The sequence below is a fragment of the Chironomus tepperi genome, unplaced genomic scaffold (genome assembly GCF_022539635.2).
Source record: "Chironomus tepperi strain 1889 unplaced genomic scaffold, CSIRO-AGI_Ctep_v1 contig_445, whole genome shotgun sequence".
Taxonomy (NCBI): Eukaryota; Metazoa; Arthropoda; class Insecta; order Diptera; family Chironomidae; genus Chironomus; species Chironomus tepperi.
In genome coordinates this window covers 5,165,294-5,185,655 of record NW_027226567.1, presented here as the reverse complement: position 1 = coordinate 5,185,655, position 20,362 = coordinate 5,165,294, and the positions used below count along the sequence as shown (strand labels likewise).

General features: G+C 31.9%; 1 protein-coding gene across 3 annotated transcripts in view; it reads right to left on the bottom strand.

Moving 5' to 3' along the window:
- Positions 1 to 18,959, bottom strand: part of LOC139098404 (uncharacterized) — a 113,462-nt gene extending 94,503 nt beyond the window's left edge. For all 3 annotated transcript variants that reach the window (XM_070650602.1, XM_070650604.1, XM_070650603.1), the window contains exons 1-2: positions 18,895 to 18,959; positions 7,987 to 8,414 (exon numbers count right to left, since the gene is read on the bottom strand). The gene's annotated coding sequence lies outside the window, so the exon portion shown is untranslated. The remainder of the gene's footprint in view (positions 1 to 7,986; positions 8,415 to 18,894) is intronic.
- Between the last annotated feature and the right edge of the window lie 1,403 nt (positions 18,960 to 20,362).

The following is a 20,362-nucleotide window of genomic DNA, read 5'->3' as shown; positions in this document are numbered from 1 at the left end:
TTGGTGGCTCTTAAGATGGATTAATTATTCAATTTTTCAGTCAAATCTAGTAGATTTAGCGCAAACATTGCTATAAATTTGTCAATAATTGAGAATCCAAAATTTCAGTTATACGGAAATATAGGTTTATGTGTACTCTACAAGTATCACATAATATATATATAAAAACTTTCAAAATGTTGGAAATATTTCCAAAAAATTGAAGTGGATTATCCAAAATCGAGGATAATCCACTTTAGTTAAATAGGCCGTTAATGTCTAGAGAAATTATCTAGAAGACAGGAATCTTTTTCTCATTAACTACAAAAATGACCATGTGAGGTAATAAAAATAGAAAAAAAACATGTCGGTTGATGTTTCGTAGCTCTTTTGTTATGGACATGTCCACAGGATGTTACATCTTCTCATATTCAAGGTCTAATAATTTCAATAATAATGCTCACATTTTTTTTTCCTTCATATTATGCTTTTTTCTCAACAATCATCATCATTAGATGGGTTGGGAATCTTGTTCAGCTTTTCCTGTCTAATCCAGCCAATAGTACAACATGCGCTGAAGAAGGATAAACGGTCGGTCTTTGGATACAACATAACGAAAGCTTGACAGATACAGGCAAAAGTATGACCTAGATTGAGATGATTTTGGCTTGAAATTGAATTTCATCAACTAAAGTATCTTGAGATTGATCCTGTCTTGAGAATGTTTAAATCCAAGAGGTTCAAAATCCGATTTTTTCGAAAAATTATCGAATTTTGTGACAGCTATTTTTCATCACCATAACAATTATGCTTCACTGTATCCACAGTGAACCCACAACTCACGTGACAATGTTTGTCACATTTTGGTCAATTTTGTCACGTTTTGGGCTCTTTTGCCACATTTGGCCACTTTTTTTGTATCTTGCCCCCTAAGTTGTCCATCCCTTGCGCTTCCCTCATGTCTCAATATTGACCAAACCCCAAACAATCCCTACCAACCTTCTGCCTAGCTCAACCATCTAACCAACAACTCTGATCATTATCATAAAGTTGAATAGAAAATTTCCATAGAAACCTTTTTTTGGAAGAAAAATAAAAATTGGACAGACGTATCAGTTGGCAATGTAATGTGAATCAGCATTTCATTGTTGAATCCATAAAAAGAAGACCCTTTCGAGACGATTGTCTTTATCTATTGATGAAATATAATCTTAAATTGTTGTATTGACCCTTTCGATTGATTAAAATAAAAATTGGAAGCGACTCGGAGCTTTATGGATGATTTATGGATTCTTGGAAGGAGATGTTTAGGTTGAATGGAAGCTTAGCAATGGTTCCTACTACTTCTTTAATATCTAGGATCAAAATTTCAGCAATAAATTTTTCCATTGTCATTTCCGTGTTCCAGAAAAGTAAATTAAGTCCCAAGCTAATAAATAAAAGCTCCACCGACATTTTCCCGAGTAATATACATCAAAATGACTTAATAACGATAAAAATTACATTCCAAAGTATCTCATCTGTAAAAGTTGAACGTGAGCTTTTCCCAAATGTAGAACAAAATTGGTTTTCGTGTTATGGGACAATAAACGTTTTTAAAAGAATCTTTTTTGTTATCTACGATGAAAATTGAACTCTTTACATTGCCATGATGACACATCTTCTCATCTTTTTCTCTCTCAATTTTTTTGTTCCTCTATTGCTGCTAAAAAAAATGGAATGAAATGAAAAAGAAAATTTTTTTTCTCATTCTATCGTTTTGGTATTTTATGCGCAGTATCAAATTCATACAAACATACAATCTCTATCTCCAAGCACACACAGAGTGCTTAATGAAAAGATGTAGAGTAAAAAGAGTAAATAAAGCTATTGGATGAGGTGGAAAAATTCTTTTTTGAAACGCATACTTTAATTGGTAAAAATCGATGTCAAAAGTTTTCGAGCATTTCTATGGAATTTCATTATTTATTCATCAAAAAAAAGAGTCTCCCCCACTATGAAGTCTCTTGTGTCTATTACTATGTGTTGAACATAGCATGTAATCAATCTTACTGAATAGAAAATTTTGACTGCTAAGAGATATATTATTTTGTAGATGGCAAGAGAATACGAGGGCGGGTAAAGAGCTTTTGGAAAGACGCTGTTCTTAGAGAGGCAGTGTTGAACTTGGTATTGGTAATTGGCTGAAGGCACCGAAAGCGATAAAACTAGCTACAGACACCAACTAAGACAGGTATTGAATCTCCGTTGATTTGTACGGCCAATTGATTTTGAAGATTCAATCGATACCTTCTTTATGGTCGAGCATGATCTGGGTTACTACTCTTTTGATGTCGTTACTACATCAGAAAAGCTGCCAGTCTTGTTTCCACTGCATGTTGACAACAGGAAAACTGCCCACATCAAGAAGGTTCAATCAATTGTCGAGTCTCGAACCAAATCTCAAAAGGCTTGCAATAATTAAGGATCGAAGTGCAAAACCATTTAGTCACCAAGGTACTATCACCGGCAAACAGTTTTTGCTAATAAAGCATTATTAAATGCAATTAGTGAATTATGCGCCAATACTGTTTAGAATTGAGCATGCTCAATTACGTATATTGATGAGTATTGAAGTAAGTATGTCTCTATCATTGTCTGTTAAGGAATATCGCCAATGAAATCTAGTTTCTTAACCTTATCAGTATATGGATCATCCAACAATTTTATTTGTCATTCATCTTCACATTCACCTTACAATTTTCAGCTATCCTTGACTAATCTCCTGAGAAAAGAAAAACAATTCCCATTGCGTCACTGCCAATACTACAAATAATTACAAACTCTCAAACATTAAAATCATAAATTAAAGATTCTGCTGACTCACCAATCAAGTCAACCAAATTAAAACCACAACATCACTCTCGGTTATATTTTTTTTTGTTCCAAATGAGAAAAAAAAGTATTGAACTAGAAACTGAGTCAGAAATTTTGCTTTTTTTTTTATATCCAGTAGATGAAAGCAAACGAGAAACAGAAACGTTTGAATGAATATTGAATGAAATTACATGAAAATCTATTTCCACTATGATGATTACAGTAAAAAATAATAAAAGAGAACAAAGTTCAATACTGTATCTCTTTTTTTTTTTTCATCGTTTGATGTTGTTGGTGATATAGAAAAAAAAATTGTGATTTTTATATCCTATAATAAACAGCTTTTTGGCGTCTATGTGATGTGCTTATTTATAAATAACAGAAATACTTTGTTGACTTGCAGTGTTAACTGATGTGTTAGGGATGTGAGGAGATTGATGCACTTTTTTTTCATGATGTTAATTGGATATAGCAAAAGTGATAATGTGGAAAATGTTGGGAACACGGTTGGAGTTATCTAGGTTAGTATTAGTATTTGTATGGTAGAAATTATTGAACTTCTCCATCCCTTGGGTTCATTTTACAGATGGCATGACTAGGGTTTGAATTGTTATTCAGTCAATATACAATTTGAATCGTCATATTCCTTGTTATTTAGTGTTCTGCCTATTTATCAACAGTCTTATGTTCATGAACAATTTGACCATACAATCCAAAAGCATATGGCCGGTCTGGAATCGGATATTTGGGCTATTTTATTCCAGAGCAGCACAGTGTTATTGACTTTAAGAGGTGAGGGATGGTGACGGCATGATGACGGCTGATTTTGACCATATCGAGTGATTGTTTGTTGCTGGATCATCTCTATATTGACTTAGACATGATAATGAACTTCCTGAATTCCTTAAAATTCAAATGAATCTTAAATAGTTTTCAGAAGTCAGACTTATACAGAGCAATCAAGGCATGATATAATAAAATTAATAAATTAAGTCAAGATGATATTTTGACAGTTCTGTCTCACTCTAACTTGATTCTATCTTCAATTTGTAACAAAAATCAACAAAAGTTTGAACCTTTTTCCACAAGATAAATAAATTAAAGTACAAATAATTTCCACAATATCACTGTTGATGACAGAATCTTCACATAATCGTCTATTTACCCACACAACAAACCACAAACCTTATCATTTCATATATTATAATAATCACGACTATATTTTACAATTTAAACATAGATGAGAACATGATGATTAAAATCAGAATTTATGCTCTAAATTGCAAATGACATGAAAGAATCACCGTTGCAAATAATGACTTTATATCAGCAATATATTTCATAAAAAAATATGACACGATGGAAGTGAAAAAAAAAGTAAGTTACATAATATTCTGAAGCTATGACGAAGGAATAGATGGAAAGAATGTTGAACAGTCTTGAGAATGAAAATTGAGATCGAGCACCTTGAAAGCACCCCCGCGAGACACACAAGACACTTTCATAAGAAGCTCTCCTCATTAGCCTCTTATCTTTACCGCCTCCTTTTTTCAGGCTGTCATTTCCTTTCAACATTATTAGCATAGTTCTTGGAGAGAATTGAGTTTCATGTCATTTTGGGATTGAGTGCTTCAAATGTTGTTAGAAGACAGGTGGAAGCTTCATTAGGTAAGGTATTTAAGTTTGATGTCGATCGAGGAAGTATTGAGCTTGAAATCTGGAATTGGCAAGTGGAAGTCAGTGATAGAGCCAGTTTCAGATGGTATCTATGGGAGGTCATGGATCACAATTAATATGTGTAAGTAAGTTGTTCAAACTAAGGTTTAGAATTTAATTGATGAATGACTTAAAGCAAAGTAATAACTGCGTTCAATGATCTGTTGTACCATTCCAAAATCTCTAAAGATTGGCGTGCATTGGAATGTTGTCTACGGTTCTGAAACGGCAATATGAGTAGAGCCATATGACAACCATGTGTATATGCTTAACGGCAACAATTATTAAGGTTATCTAAAAAGGAAGAACATGACTTGATCCTCCCTTAAAACCCCACAATTTTGACACCAACCTCAAACATTTCATCAAAAATTTGAGATTTTTCGAACATCATTAATCCAAAACTTCGCCTTATACACCAAATACTCAAACTTCATATCACCACTAATTCTTACTTCCTTTATTCATAATGTTATGATTATTTTTTAACGCTTTTTTTCTTCTCACACCCGTTCCATTCACTCGAACGACAACATCAAACATTAATTTTATACATTGCTTGTGGCAATTGAGCTTTCCTTGCTATGGCACTTCTTATGTCGTATTTTCGTGTGCAATACTTTCTTTTCTTGTCGATCTTTTTTTACTCTTCTTTTCACATCATGAAGGAAGAATAGACAATTTGTATGTAGACAGATGATACATGAACGAAGAAGTTTAGAGGGGATGTTATGAGTGGCTGCAAGGGTGATTTTTTTGATTATATTTTGTCTGTCTAAGTTGATGGAGAAATTTTTGATTTGAATAGATGAATTTTTTGATTAAAATGAGATCTTGATATGGAAATTTTGCTTATTTTGGTTTATTTGGACAGAGACAGTGTGGCGTTAGGTATTGGAAATTGGGAAGCGGAAGACAGCGATAGAGCGACTTTCGGACGGCATATGAAGGAGGTCATGGATCACAGTTGATCTGTAGAGTCAGCGAAGTAAAAAATTGACAGATTTTAATTTTATAAAAATTGTTGGGAGTCATTTATAAATGATGGCAATGCTATAAGCTCACAATTAGCAAAATTCTAAGAATTTTCAAAATTTTCAAAATTTTCAAAATTTCTAGAATTTTTTAAAATTTTAAAAATTTTTCAAATTTTTCAAGATTCTCAGATTTGTAAGATTTCTCAGAATTCTCAAAAATCCCAGAATTCTCAAAATTTCTAGATTCTAAGCATCATAAACACCCAATCCCTATTACATTCAACCATCTCAGAACTGCGCCATTCTCACCCATCCCCAACAACTCTTATTCTAATCTCATTCTCTCAAGCAACAAAAAAAAATATAATAATATTCCGTTATGTAACATGAAATGAATTTTCACTTATGATTATAGGATTTATGATACTTTCTTGCGCTCACTCTGTTTATTCTGTTTATAAATAATATTTCTTTATGAACATTTAATATGCTATGTATGTGCTGTTGTAGCATTTCATATGATAATGTAGAAAAAGATTTTTTTTAAAATTCCATGACAGTTCCGAGAAGTTTTCAACATTCAATTTGATTTTCTGTTTGTGTTTTGCTGAATATGAAATTTTCTTTCTTATTTTTTTGCCCTAGAGAGCTCACAATTTAAGCATAAGAAAAAGTTGTTCATTCAATCACAGGAGAAAAAATCAATAAAAGTGAGTTAAAAAAATATAAAAAAATAAACTAGAAATCGACCCCTTCAATCATGGCTAAAAGGCTTTAATTCAGCTGTTTCCTGGGATTCTACCGAATTTGTAAGGAACTGCAAATTCCAATTCAGTGTCTATGAAAAGGGAACAGACCCTCAAAAGCACATTAGCAAATGACCCAAATTATATTATCCAATAATTCATTTAAATAATTCTATTAATAGCATTTAGCTTTTTGTGAACGTAAATTTAATAAAAAACACAGCTTACCTGTGAGGTTTTTACGAAAACTCATTAAAAATGATTTATTGTCAAAAGAACACGTAAATATAAATTGTATTTATTTATAAAAGTTCAAGCTCCAAAAAAAAAATTTTTTTTATTTTGTGGTTTGAGAAAGAAACAAAAATTTTCTACTGTGAGTTATGTTTTCTAGCACATGCACAAGGTGCACTGAGAAATTTTATGGAAATTTTTTGCAAGATTTTTGTGGTTTTTTGCAGGAATTTTTTATTTTATTTAGGGAAGGAACAAGTTGGATGTTGCTTAATAATTTGTTCATAAATAAGGATTCTCCAGACTGAGATCAAGACTTCCCAGTCCCGGCCTCATGATTTGTCGAGACCGAGACTACCATGAGTGTCCTATTTGTCTTGTCCCCGATGTCAGTCTCAGTTTTGTTCTCGAAAATTAGTCAAAACCGAAACTTCAAGAAATCTTTAATAAATTGTTGGAATTATTAAAGCTTAATATTCATTTTTTGCAACAAAAATGATAATCTTGGATAATCAGAATCTAGTTTGAAGTCATGTTTTCCTATCTCCAAAAAAGGATAACCCACAATCATGAAAATGACGCTAAAAGTCAAAAAAAGAAAATTTTTGAGTTAAATTGAAAATTGACTGAATTGTCAAGATCAATAACCTGCTATTAGGAAGACCGAGAATGTCCTGGATTGGTTGTGTGGATAAGGACGCTACAGTTTTCAATATCCCTAATTGGCAGAAGTTATCGAAAGATAGAGCTGTCTACAGACGTTCTTTAAACAGGTTAAGTAATAACCTGCTTTTGGTAATTCACTTGGTATCGGCATATTTCATTGTAATGGCAAGCGTTTGCCGACAATGGAGTAAGCTTTAGACGCAAACTAGAAAAGGGCATAGATCACAATTGACCCGTATGTCCAACGAAGTATGTAAAGTTAATAATAACACGCTGAATTAGGGTAGGTTTGAAAGTTGACAGGATTCGATTGTGAAGGAATTCAGACTTTTGAAGCTCAAACAAACAATATCCTGCCTACTCTGCTTTGATTCTCCTGACCCTCAATAAATCACAAAAGTAAAATGTCATTAGAATATTTCATTGCAATCATGAAAATTTAAATGAAAAATTCTGTAGCCCAAAGCATATTTTAATCCACCCTATGAGGAAGTTCTTAATGTGTGTTTCATAAACATAAATTTTCCCAAACAAGGAATAAATATTTTAAAATTTGTTAAAATAATTTTCCATTCAATCAACTTCTGTCAATTCACATCATAAAATTTTTTCACCATAATAAAACTTTTATCCCAAGGTGACACGAACAGTATCACAGCATGAAAATTCACCCATAAGTGTCGCAATAGCATGAACACGAACGTATATATTTTCCAATTGATAAAGTTTTGCAAATATAATTTCGCATAAAAATCACATTATTAAAAATTAAATATCCATTAAATTGCAATTTTCATATCAAGTCTACTCACCAATAATTTATCCTTTTAGTACCATCGCTATGGAAAATGTTATTTAAATCATCCACTTTGTATCAGTCGGTGGATTTTTATGGGAAAACTAAAATCCCGTTAAATTTTCCTCGCACACAATTTTTATATATTATTTTTTTTATGCTTCTTATTTCGCTTCTGCTTTCGGCTTTACGATCGTTTTGTGTTATCGTTCGCGAACTCTTTTACTTTAAACACACTTCAATGCCTGACTATTTTGACTCTTATTTTTTTCTATTTCATCAGAATTGAATTTCTTTTTTTTTTGTTTAAACTTTTTTTACTTTTTGCTTTTTTTTAAAAAAATTTTGTTTTGATTTTCACTTCACTTCTCTCTTTTTTTTACAGTGTCTTAAATTGTATTTTAATTATTTTTTTTTTCTCCACTTACGAGATGATTAGTTCACCTGAAAAGAATTTTTTTTTTTGAGTATTGTGTGAATTGTTTTACAATGAATCATAAAGTGTGGATTGAGGTACGTTTTAGAGCTCATGCTGGTATTTTATAGACATTTACTTGTGAATGATGAGTCAATGAAGTCAATGCTTAGTGACTAAATATTAATTCGCAATTTTGTAAGCTCTAAATTGTAACACAATCGACATTTTAATGATCTTATGTGTAGTAAATTCATGAAATATTTTTGTTTATTTTAAATGATGTTTTTTCTGGATCAAATTCATAAATTAGACTGAAGTCATCAAACTGAACTTGTGTATGTATTAATTTAAGACTGATTCAAGACAGTTAAGTGCCTTGGTGGACCACTAGGTTAGGTGTTTGGCTCAAATTTGGTATGGTAACTCGAGAATCGTTGGTTCAAATACAAGAATATCCAAATTTGTCCTTTTTCGGAAATCTAGACAATTCGACTGCTTAATGTACGAGATCAAGCAATGATTTGACAGTCAATGCAATTATCATAAGCTGTTGCTTTAAAATAGAGCTCGAAGTCGACTTGAATTCTATATGGAGTCAAGTCGACTGTTCCATATAAAATTCGACTCAACTTCCAGCTTTGTTCGTCCAATACTTGACCTAAACTATAACTGAGTGAATCAGGCAATGCTAAGCTTACCGGATGGCAAATTACACAAATGTCAAGTATATAACTAGACACACGGTCGGCCAATCATATCCTGTATCACTCCAGATTCATAATTAAAGCCTTCTTTTCATTAGTCAAAACTCTTCAAAACTTATCAATTGCAAAGAGTTCAAAGCACGTGTGTACAGCAACAATTGTTGAATAGAAATCCACATGATTGTGTTTTATACAACAATCTATTCCTATGTGGTGAAATCAAATTAGAGTCAAGACAATTGTTGAAAATTTCTAACAGGAAACTTGTGATTTTGAAACACCGTTTGAACTGACAATGAATGAATAAATAGTTTTTGGCATAAAGTATCAAATGCTTTGAATTTAGAATTGATTGATATTTAAGTGAGGGAAGAAGTATTATTGGGGAAATTGAATTTAAATTAGAGATTGGTAATATGAACGTGTGCCTCAAATTGTTGTGTATTTTCGTAGAACAGGTTTTTGTCAATAGTTCGGAACTGATAAACAAAGCTTTTGAGCGACTTGTGTCGACTTATGCATTCAAAATCCGACATTTTTATCAATTTTTATTGAATGACTGATTTTGACCTATTTTTACTGCAGAACATACAGTTCTCTTTATAGTGCCGCTCATGTGATGGACCATACTATAATAAATCCACTGCCGAATCTCATCACAACTAAGTCATAGTCAATGACTCATAGAACTTGAATAAAGTACAACATTTCCATTAAAATCATTAAAATTCTTTAATTGACAATTTTCAGTTGTCAAAACACATGTTTAACATCAGCAAATTTACACATCAAAGGATTAAAAATAAACTTTATGAATTAAGCATCCTCCTACATAAAACTTTAATGGCACATTTTTTTCTAAAAAGTAAAAAATTCCATAAAAAAGTTTCAAGAATTTTTATTTGATTTCATGGGGCCATGCATCCATGTTATTCGATTACATAACTCTTTCTAGCATCGAAAGACACAATTTGGCTCAAAGCATGAAAAAAATATTGTTCTACAACACGTCTTCATATGTCACACGTGTCATGCGATTTTCTACTTCTTTTGTCCTTTAATTTTATGAAAAAAATAAAAGAATATTGCTTGAACAAAAGGCAAAATGAATGTTCCTTCCCTTCTATGCTCATAATACCTAATGGATTTATATCTTCACTTTTTTTTCCATTCCTTACAATATATTTCGTCACGCTCGACGAAAAATTCTTATTCAGAATTCTATTGTGTTAAAAATAACTCTATTTTCTCATCGCTCAGTTCCAGCTTCCGTAAAGAAAAGCAAAAAAATCTTTGAAGCTTGAATATTTTTTTTTCTTTGCTTCTTCTTCTCATCCATTCGTATTTCATTGCAGATGCTCGTTACGGAAGCTAATAATCGATAAAACTGAGAATAGTTGAGTTTTAAAAAAAAGAACGTATTGGCTGTCTACATTTATTTCCAATGCGCTAAGGTAGAGATGAATCTACAGGGATGTATCGAGGGAATGGTAGTTGGAGATTTAGAGGAAATAGCATTGAATATGCTCTAGTGAGTCGAAAGAGTTAGGAAGGATATGGTTTGCATAGGAATTCGAGTATATTATGATAAAGGTTTACCACAATTCTAAACTAGGACGGACACTAGGTGTACCAGAACCCTGTAACAGTGGTGTAAAGCTGCATAAAATCGAAATAAAATCACAAATCAGTTGATGGATCAGAAATCCAGCTCTAGGACATCATGATTCATGCTTAATGGCTTATTCGATTAAAATCTAGTGCCAAGCTAGAGCCACGCCGGACAGTTGCCAGATTTTAGATCAATTATCAGCCATTTGCTATTCAGATACACTTCTTGACTTAATGTACGGCTTTTTAGATGGCAAGAGATCGCGCGGTAGACTAAAGAACACATGGAAAGAAGCTGTCGATAGAGATAGTGTCACACTTGGAATTGGTAATTGGCAAAGAGCAGCCAACGATAGAGCCAGTTTTAGAGTCCAACTGAGAGAGACTATGGATCACAGATGATCTGTATAAATTTAGCAAAAATCCGCCAAAAAAAATGATTGGTTTAATGATGATGATGGTTTAAATCCAGTACCATTCTAGAGTCACGCCGTCCAGTTACCATAATTTGGATCAATTATCCGGCATGTGCTATTAAAATACACCTCTTGATTCCATTATCCCCTAGCCACACCCCTGCTACATTCTCTCTTTAATTTTCCATTAGTGTGTTTATCTTGCATTCCCACTATAAATGTTTAATCATTCATTCCCGATAATCGGATGTTTAATTTTTATTAAAGCCAATTAATCAAATATAAAAGTTTTTCTAAATATCATTACACACAACATTATCATTGCCTACGAATTTTATTATTTTTTTTTTTGGTTCTATTTTGTTTGCTCCACATGAATAAGTCATTATTGACTGTTGGAAAATTACTGGGTCGTGACTATTGATTCCTATTATTTTTTATAAAATCACCAAGTGGTAAAATGACTTGTAATGATGGAAGTAATTTTTCATGATATAAGCAATTGGATAAAATATTTTTCCGTGTCTGGTAATAATTGGAACTTGTAATTATTGATGTGAGTCATTTGATTTTAAATGTCTGGATATAATATTCGATAATTGCAGAAATTTTTAGATTTAATTTTTATTTGAAAGTATTTGATGAGATTTATGAATGAAATTTGCAGATTTCAATTACTTCCAATGAAGCACATTGCCATGGGATTTGGAATTTTAATTGTGGAAATTTACGATGCAAGGTCTTGCAAGGCTTTGCTGGTTGAAGATGGAGAAATTTGTTAACAAATTTATGAAGATTTCTGCTAATTTTCGAGGTTTTTTTGGGTGTTTTGCAACAAAATTGACTTGTTTAGTCAATATAATAGCTAGTAGGAACAGCACACTGTATCTGCAAGAGCTTAGGTACGATGCTGTAGGACGAGAACTTGCCCTGACGGCACCGTAACTACTTATATCGACTCATTTTTATAAAATTCTTTCATTAACCCTTAACCATAAAAATCTAAAAATTTGAGATTGAAACTTAATCAATTCTCTAGCACACGCGAGTTCTTTGTTAGTTACAGTCATGCTTGTTATTATAAACGCCAAGACCACGTGCCAACATAAAATCATAAAATTCTTGGAAAATCTAATTAATTATGAAGAAAATTATTCAACTTTGTCTCTTCTTTGTTGTGAAAAGTTTTCTTTTTTTCACAATTATAATTTTAATTTGCACTTTGATTGGGTTTTTTGCTAGAGATTATCTGTCAATTAAGCAGTCAAGACCTTTTGATGGATAAAAATTCTTGAGCATTTTCTTATTATTTTCTGAGATTTTTAATCCAAAAGTCAAGGGTGAGCCCTGGGGTGAGCTGGATGACCTTGAAGAGCTTTTTGTACGATATTTGATTAGAATGTGCTTACTGGGTGGATATTTGAGGATTCTGGATGTCAAAATTCCTCAATTTGAATTTTCTAAGAGATATTTAGACAAAAATATGAATTTTTGATGCATTTTTTGATTAAAGATGACTTATTAAATTGCAAGAAGACTTGTAAGAAGCTGAAGAGCTCACGAACGAAAACCGGAAACATAATTGAAAAGAATATTGCACTAGATAGCAGTAAAGCCAGTGAAAAGTCGAATACAATGTAGTATTTTAATCAAACCAGACAGAAACTGGCTTCATTCCATATTTTTAGTCCTTCGTCTTACTGTGAGTTACCCAGGAAACCCTTCATATCTTAACAATATCTGAAATACATCCATAGTTACTTAACTACGTCTAGAAACTCATTTAAAATAAAAAAAACTCAGCAATATCCAAACTTATTGAGAATTTAAAAGGTAAACCCAATTTTTCTTCAGAATTTCAATATTTTTTTGTACAAGCATTTATTCCGCATGACTACCTGATCTTCCTAATTTTATGCCCGACTAAGCCCAATGCAAATAAATTCAAAAGCACTTAAGTACACAAATAAAATGAGAAAAAATCCAATCGGATTTAAAAAAAATGAAAAAACAAAAGAATGAGAAATTTTTCAATTGCAGAAATGCCAATAAATCTTTATAAAAATGCGAATATGCTCGCCTTACTTCCTCCTAAACCCACCCACGTAATCCTTTATATCTACATTTTCAATTATCATATTCCTTTCTTATGTATCACTTCTTATAATCCTTTCTCAAAAAAATATACATTTTTCTTAAACACATTTCATATCCAACAAACATGAAACTTATCGTGTTGTGTTGAGCATTCTTTGAAGAAGGAAATATGAATTATATAATGACGTAGAGTATAAAAGCAAACATAAGCGACGATCATAAATCACATATTAAAAAAATGTGCGTTTATTGCTCGTGAAATAATTTATATGTTTGATATTTTTCGGTGCTTATACCACTTTTATTTAGCTTTCTCGGAAGTAGGCAGACTGTGAAAGGAAGAATTGTGGAGTTGGCCATATTTTGGATGTTTATTCAATTTTATCTCAATGGGAATTGTTCAAATATTGTGGAAGTTAAACTTTTTATGATATTTGTATTCTGTTTATTTAGTCATTTTAAGATTTATGGTCTTATTTGTGTCTAATTTTAATAATTTGAATTGTTTTCTTGGAATTTTGTGAATAAGGAGGAGAGATTTATGGTCTATTCTAACAAACAATGAACTCTAATCGACTCAAATTTTATATGGAAAAGTCGACTCAAGTCGATTCGATTCCATATTAAATTCGAATTTGAACAACTCTTCTGATCTTACAATCTGATCATCTGATCATCTGATCTTTTCCTAGAAAACACACCAAAATATGGTCAAAACTTCTCCACAACTAAACTCTCAAACTTCCAACTTACTCCATTCATAATAAAAACTTCCTGTTTTTCACCATTCACACCCCATTCACTATAGTATTCTCTTTCAAAACTTTATTATGAATAATGAGTGAGAGAGAAAGAGAGAGAGAGAAAGAGTTTTTTTTCCTATCACGTAAAAAGTATTAATTACGATATTGTGCACATAAAATTGTATTTTTTTTGTGTTCCTCAGCTTTCCCATAAAAATACCAGTGAAGAAAAATAAAAGACGATAAAAAATTGTAATTTATGTGTAAATTCACCAACACACATTACATTATTTTTGGTAGATGAGGATGGGAATGGGGGGATTGATTGAATGTTACGTAATGCTTGGGGATTTGGCAGTTTATGGCAGGTAAGAGGTCGAAATTTCATCAAATCGGAGCACGAAATCGACTTGAATTTTGTTTCGAGTCGAATTGACTTTTTATTTCAAATCCAAGTCGACTTGAAGCACTGCTGAATCTAGAATAGAATGAGTAACTTGAAGGACATCCAAAATGTGACATAATTCACCAACAATCCCCACCAAAAAAAAGTAATTTTTATCTCGAAGCTTTTCCTTTTTACTTTATGTCTCGATCCCTCACATTTATTTATCTCTATATCATAAAACGGATACGAACAGAGTTGTTATGGGAATGAGAATGGTAACATTTGAGGTTAATAATAATTGACCTTATCGGATGAATATTCCTTCGGGCTTGACATTTGTTAACCTTTCCATGTGCTCATTAAAATTTAATCTCTTAATTTTTTGGGTGGCATGACTCACAAATTTGTTTAAAATTGATCGTCTTTGTTGAGATGAAGTAAATAAATTTTAATCGAGAGTTCATTGGCTGTGCCAAAATCGTTAATTATTCATTGACATTTTTATCATTTTTCATCGGAAGTAAATTTTTTATTGATCCTTTTGTCTTTAATATTTCACTTTTTTATGTGGGAATTTTCGCAAGTTGGAGCTTTTAACATTGAGATGCCCCTTTTTTCTTATGAAAAATTGGCCCTTGTGCATTGAATAAATAAGTGGATGTATTATACAGCTCGGATCATCGACTTTTAAGACTGACAGGGAATTTAACTTTTTGCACAAAGTCAAATATTGAATTTTTTAAGACACAAATAAATCAGATTAGGTGTGGCAGCCTTAATTTGGAAATGATATTGAATATTCTTTTTGATACATTTCATTTGATTATCTTTGATTTGTGCTTATTCATTGGGGAGTGTCAATATGATTAATTAAATTTTCTTAAGTTTAGTCTTTTATCAATATTTACTAATGGAATAATTGACAATAATAATTGATGGAATTGATTCGTATCACTTAAAAGAGGGGGAAGATTTGTTTCAAAGTAATGACATAATTTATTCTAAGTGCTCAATTCAAAACTAGATGACAGAGCCAGAAATAGAGTCAGATGGAAAGTATTTTGTTGTAACTTATGTTCCACATGAGAGCATTGTTACTATCGCAGGGTATAGTGTCCATGTGTCGTTTGATTTTGCTACGAGCAGTACATTCAGCAACAGGGTCGTACCCTTCTTGGAAAACTTCTTCAATTACACAGCAGCGTTTTTCAGGAAAGCGCACGCACAAAAATGGCTGAGAATCCGGTATGGGGTTAGAATCACGCTGACCAGAGTTACTTTTTTGGTTCCACTTTATCATTAAAATTATACTGTGTTTTCGCAGTTATACATTACAAAATCCCAAAAGACCCCTGGATCACTGCAGGGTTTTGCAACATCACCGAGTTGACGGCAAGATGTAAGGGCTGTTTAAAAGTAGCATAGCTGCTTTTTTCGACTTATATTTACGACGAAAATTTAAATTTGCTGCATAGTGAGCTAACAGGGCTCAGTGATGCATTGAACTGAATAAAATCTTCAAGGTTAAAGATTTTGAGAGCCTTAACTTCAACCAGAAATATTCATGGAGGCAGAAAAGCATCTCTGCAAAGCACTTGCAATACAAATTCTCACTATACCCTAATTACCTAAATTTTCTATAAACTTCCTGAAAAATAACTGCAATTATTCTTTTTGTAGTACATTTGAAGGTCTTTGGCAACACACTGATGCATTCCTTAGCATTTTTTGAAAAGCACTGCTTTAATTAAAATTCATAACCTCACCAAATTCAATTCAATTCCAAAAATAATCTCAAAACTCAATCATATGCTTAGAAAATATTACAGACCTACTTAAATCGAAATTAAATCATCTCGACGCCCACAACTGACATATTATTTCCATAATCAAATTTATAAATTTATTCCATAGCAAGATTCTATTCCTTATTTTCCATAAAGTCTCAATATTTCCACAGAACTTTATACTATTAAAATAAGATACAACTTGCAGAGTCATAATGCAAGCTATTTGATTAGTAGCATAAAACCTGCTTCATTATGATAAAAGTTTTTTCAGCATCATCTCAGCATTTACAACCATGAATATCGATAGATAAACTTCTCAATATATCTGCACTTATCATAAAACTTTATCAATGAGGAAAAAAAAATGACGCAATTTTTCATTTTCATTTCCACAAACAGCACAACTCTGACTGATATGATATAAAGTAAAAGTTTTAATTAATTTTCACAATTTTCAAGCTTAATGTTTCTCTTTATTTTCTCTCTCACTCACTCTCCGTCCCCTCCCTACCGACTCCCCACAATTCTCATCATCATCATCTCACAAGTGCTCGCCAATTGCTTCCCATGTACAGTCAGTCAGTGAAAAAAAAAGGAATAAGAAAGAAATGCGAACATGTGAAATGAATGAGATTGTATATTTTATCTTTACAGCGACTTTTACAGATGGGAATGGAAATGTACGAACTTCTCGGCTTTTCGGTTAAAATATACTTTTTTTTTGCGGTGTCAGACGAGGGGAGAAAATATACTGATGAAAATGGTAAGGAATATTCCTGATAATGAGATCTTATTATTGTTTGAGTTTAAAGTTCGGAAGGAATGACTTCATGAAAAGAAAGTTTTCTTCTTTTTTTCTTGGGGTTCTTTGGATAATTAATTGGTGAGTAAACAGTAAATTGATGATTTTTGGGGGGTTGTGGACTAAATTTGAGTAATATTTTAGATGGTGTCGATTTTTTTGGACACGGTTGAGTAATTATTCTGGACATTATAGCACAGCTGCTAGAACATTGATACGTTATAACTACGTTAAACATTTAAACCACTGATGCCACTGAACCACCTTGCAGGAACTAGGAAAGTATTTTTAACTGGATCTTTAAAACGGAAAATTTTCTGCATTTTATCATTCTGGAATAAGACTTAGAAAGAGTGTGAATTGATATTTGATAAATCGAGGTCCTTAATCAGACATAAGACTTGGACCACTTTGCACATAACTTTGATTTTGAAAGGTTTAAACCAGTAATTATGCTTTCTCACTATTAGGATCGGGATATCCGGGATTTCCCGAAAATTTCAATCCCGATTACAATTTCGAAAATTTATCGGGACCGGGATTTCGAGAAAGCATACCTACAGGTATGGCCCTCAAAAAAAAAAATTTTTGGAAATACCATAATGTATGCAGTGTATTGTTTTGGTCGAACGTTCGATAATTACGTAACACTTACGAAGGAGGTTGGATAACGATTTTACTACGAAGTACAAATTTTGGTCCATCTTTTGTTGCAAAAGGTTATAGTAATGAGAAAGGGATCTAAAACTGCTATTTTTAGTACGACTTAATTGTCAAACCCTTCCGTTCATTCCTCGTAAATTGTCAAATCTTCTTTATAATTCTAGTTATCCATCCTTAAGTATGGAAAGTTCGAAATCTGAATCTGAGTTGAATTCACCCAAAAATTGATACTAGCTCAATTTTCATGTCTTTAAATTTTTAAAATTAAATAAATTTTTCAAAAAAATGTTGAGTTATCCAAGTTTTGAGCATGAGTGATGTATGGATTTCCAAATTTCATCCATATATAGACAATTCAGATGATGTTAGGATAGCTCTGCTGTTGAATGAATAGTTGAATAATTTGACAGTTTATTTGCAATTTTATGAGGAAGCTAGTTCAATTTTCAATGAAGATTGCAATCTTCAATCTCAACAATCTCATTAGATTCATTAATAGAATTAGATCTAATAACTAGAATCCGAATTAATTCCTGAATCATCATTGGAATTAACAATGAATGTATTTAAATCTACGAAGCTCATTCAACCATTAAATATAAATTTAATGTTAGTTCCCTTCATTAATTTCCCTTCCCCCAACTCCATTTCTACTCCAAATTCCAAGCTATCTCGCCTTGAACTTGATTTTCATTACACAAAAATCCACCAAAAAAAAATTTCCACTCCTTGATTTGAAAACAAAATATTTACATTATAAATTAAAACATATGTCTCATTCGTAAGTACTTTACATATATCTCGCAAAGTTCATTCTTAACCTTTCTTTTTATATGCTGATGAATTATGTGGAACAAAAAAAAAAGTATTTTATGTTTTAATGGAAAATGAACAATTTTTGAGGCACAACACTATATTAGAGCTTTGTGTGCGTACACACATATAGAAAGAATTTCTTCTCAATTTCACGATTCTTTTTTTGCTTTTTGTGGAAATGAGAAAAGGAAAATTCCATACACAAGTTCAGTTACGATGGGAAATTTTCTCTCTCAATTTTTTTCTTCTTTTTTTTCTCGATTTTTTTTTTCTTTTTTTCTTCAAAATAAAATTTCAATTTTTTTTCAATTCAATCACATTATCGGCCATTAAACGATGAATAGTTTATAAATTTTGCACTACAAAGGCCGTCAAGAAATGAGGAACAATTTTTACTTCTTTTCATTCCTCATTTCTATTAGAGTATGTGTATGTATGTGTAGATTACTATGTGAATTGAATAAAACAACACACACCTCTTATCCTCTCGTACGATGGAAACTGATCACAGCGAAAGTTCAAATCAGACTGGATTGAGTCAGCTCAAATGTTTGTGTCAAGACATTCAGACAAAAGCAGACGTTTTTGGAAGGAAAAAGTTTTTTTTTTACAAAATTGCGCAAGCTCTGATTTTTTTCATTTTCCATTAAGCACTGGAACTAATGATGTCGATGTAATGGTGAATGGATGAATATGAAATTTTCTGTAACTGTTACAGAAAATGTAATTGAGGAAATGATTATTTTTAGCTGAAAATAGTAATTACATTAGAGTTGGAAACTACTTTTCGGTTGATGTAGAATGGATGATTGACTTTTTGAATGATTTTTTGGAATTTATTCTTAGTGAAGTTTACTTGATTATTTTGTGAGTATTAAGATTAATTATCCCGAAAAGCACACGATGTAGAAATGGCTGAAATTCTAGTGCCTGGGCGATTAATCTCTAGTCAAATTTTTATTGAATCAAACCCGGAAAGTCATGCTTGTGTAAAACTGGATTCAGGGGAATTTCTACGCCGTGTCCTTTTCGGGTATGGTTCTTGGCCTTACCTAATTCCGTTTATTATTGCTATTTTTATTATTTGAAGATTTTTTGAAAATTTTCACACAACTGAATTTAATTTTGGTCCGATTTTTTCAATGGTTGCTAAATTTTAATTTTTTTTTCTCAGTGATTCCAATTTTATGTGAAAGACCATAGAAACAAATGGGTATAAATTGGTTGGAAATAGACTTCAACTGGGTATTTACTTAATATTAGCTATTAATGATCCCAAACAGTATCGATCGATTAATCGATCCAAAATCCGGCACTAGGTCAGCGTGAATCTCACTTGGTGTCGTATTTAGTTTGAATTCAATCAGAGAAACTTTTACTCAAGGCATTGACACACAAAGATTTGTATGAGTCGGATGAAAAGTATCAATGCTTTGCTCCTACCTGGCGCCTGATTTTTGATCGATTAAGAAATCTATGCTATTTTTGATTATTCCTATTTGACTGAGAGCTCCAAGTCAAGTTAGAATTTTTTAAGGAAAAAACCTAATCAAGTCAACTCAACTCTGTAAAAAATTGCAAATCGACTTGGAGCTCTGTGTATTTTTAAATGTCAAAAGGACAACATCTCCGAATAACCATAATTCCCTCCTATTTAAATGCCCATTTCTTCTAAATCTCCATCAATTTAACATGAATTTAATCTCCTGAAATAGGAACTTGTTGAATCGTCTATTTTTACTTACTTTAGCCCCATCTGCTTATAGTATTAACATCCATACCTTAATTAATTTTCATGAGTACATCCTACGATCATCAACAATATTTTTCATTCATAATTTTTCGTCTAATTAGCTTCATTCAGCTCTTCGCTTGTTTTACTCCTTTTGTATAAAGTACATTACTGCCTACATTTTATTCCCATAGTTTCCAACTCTATGCTTA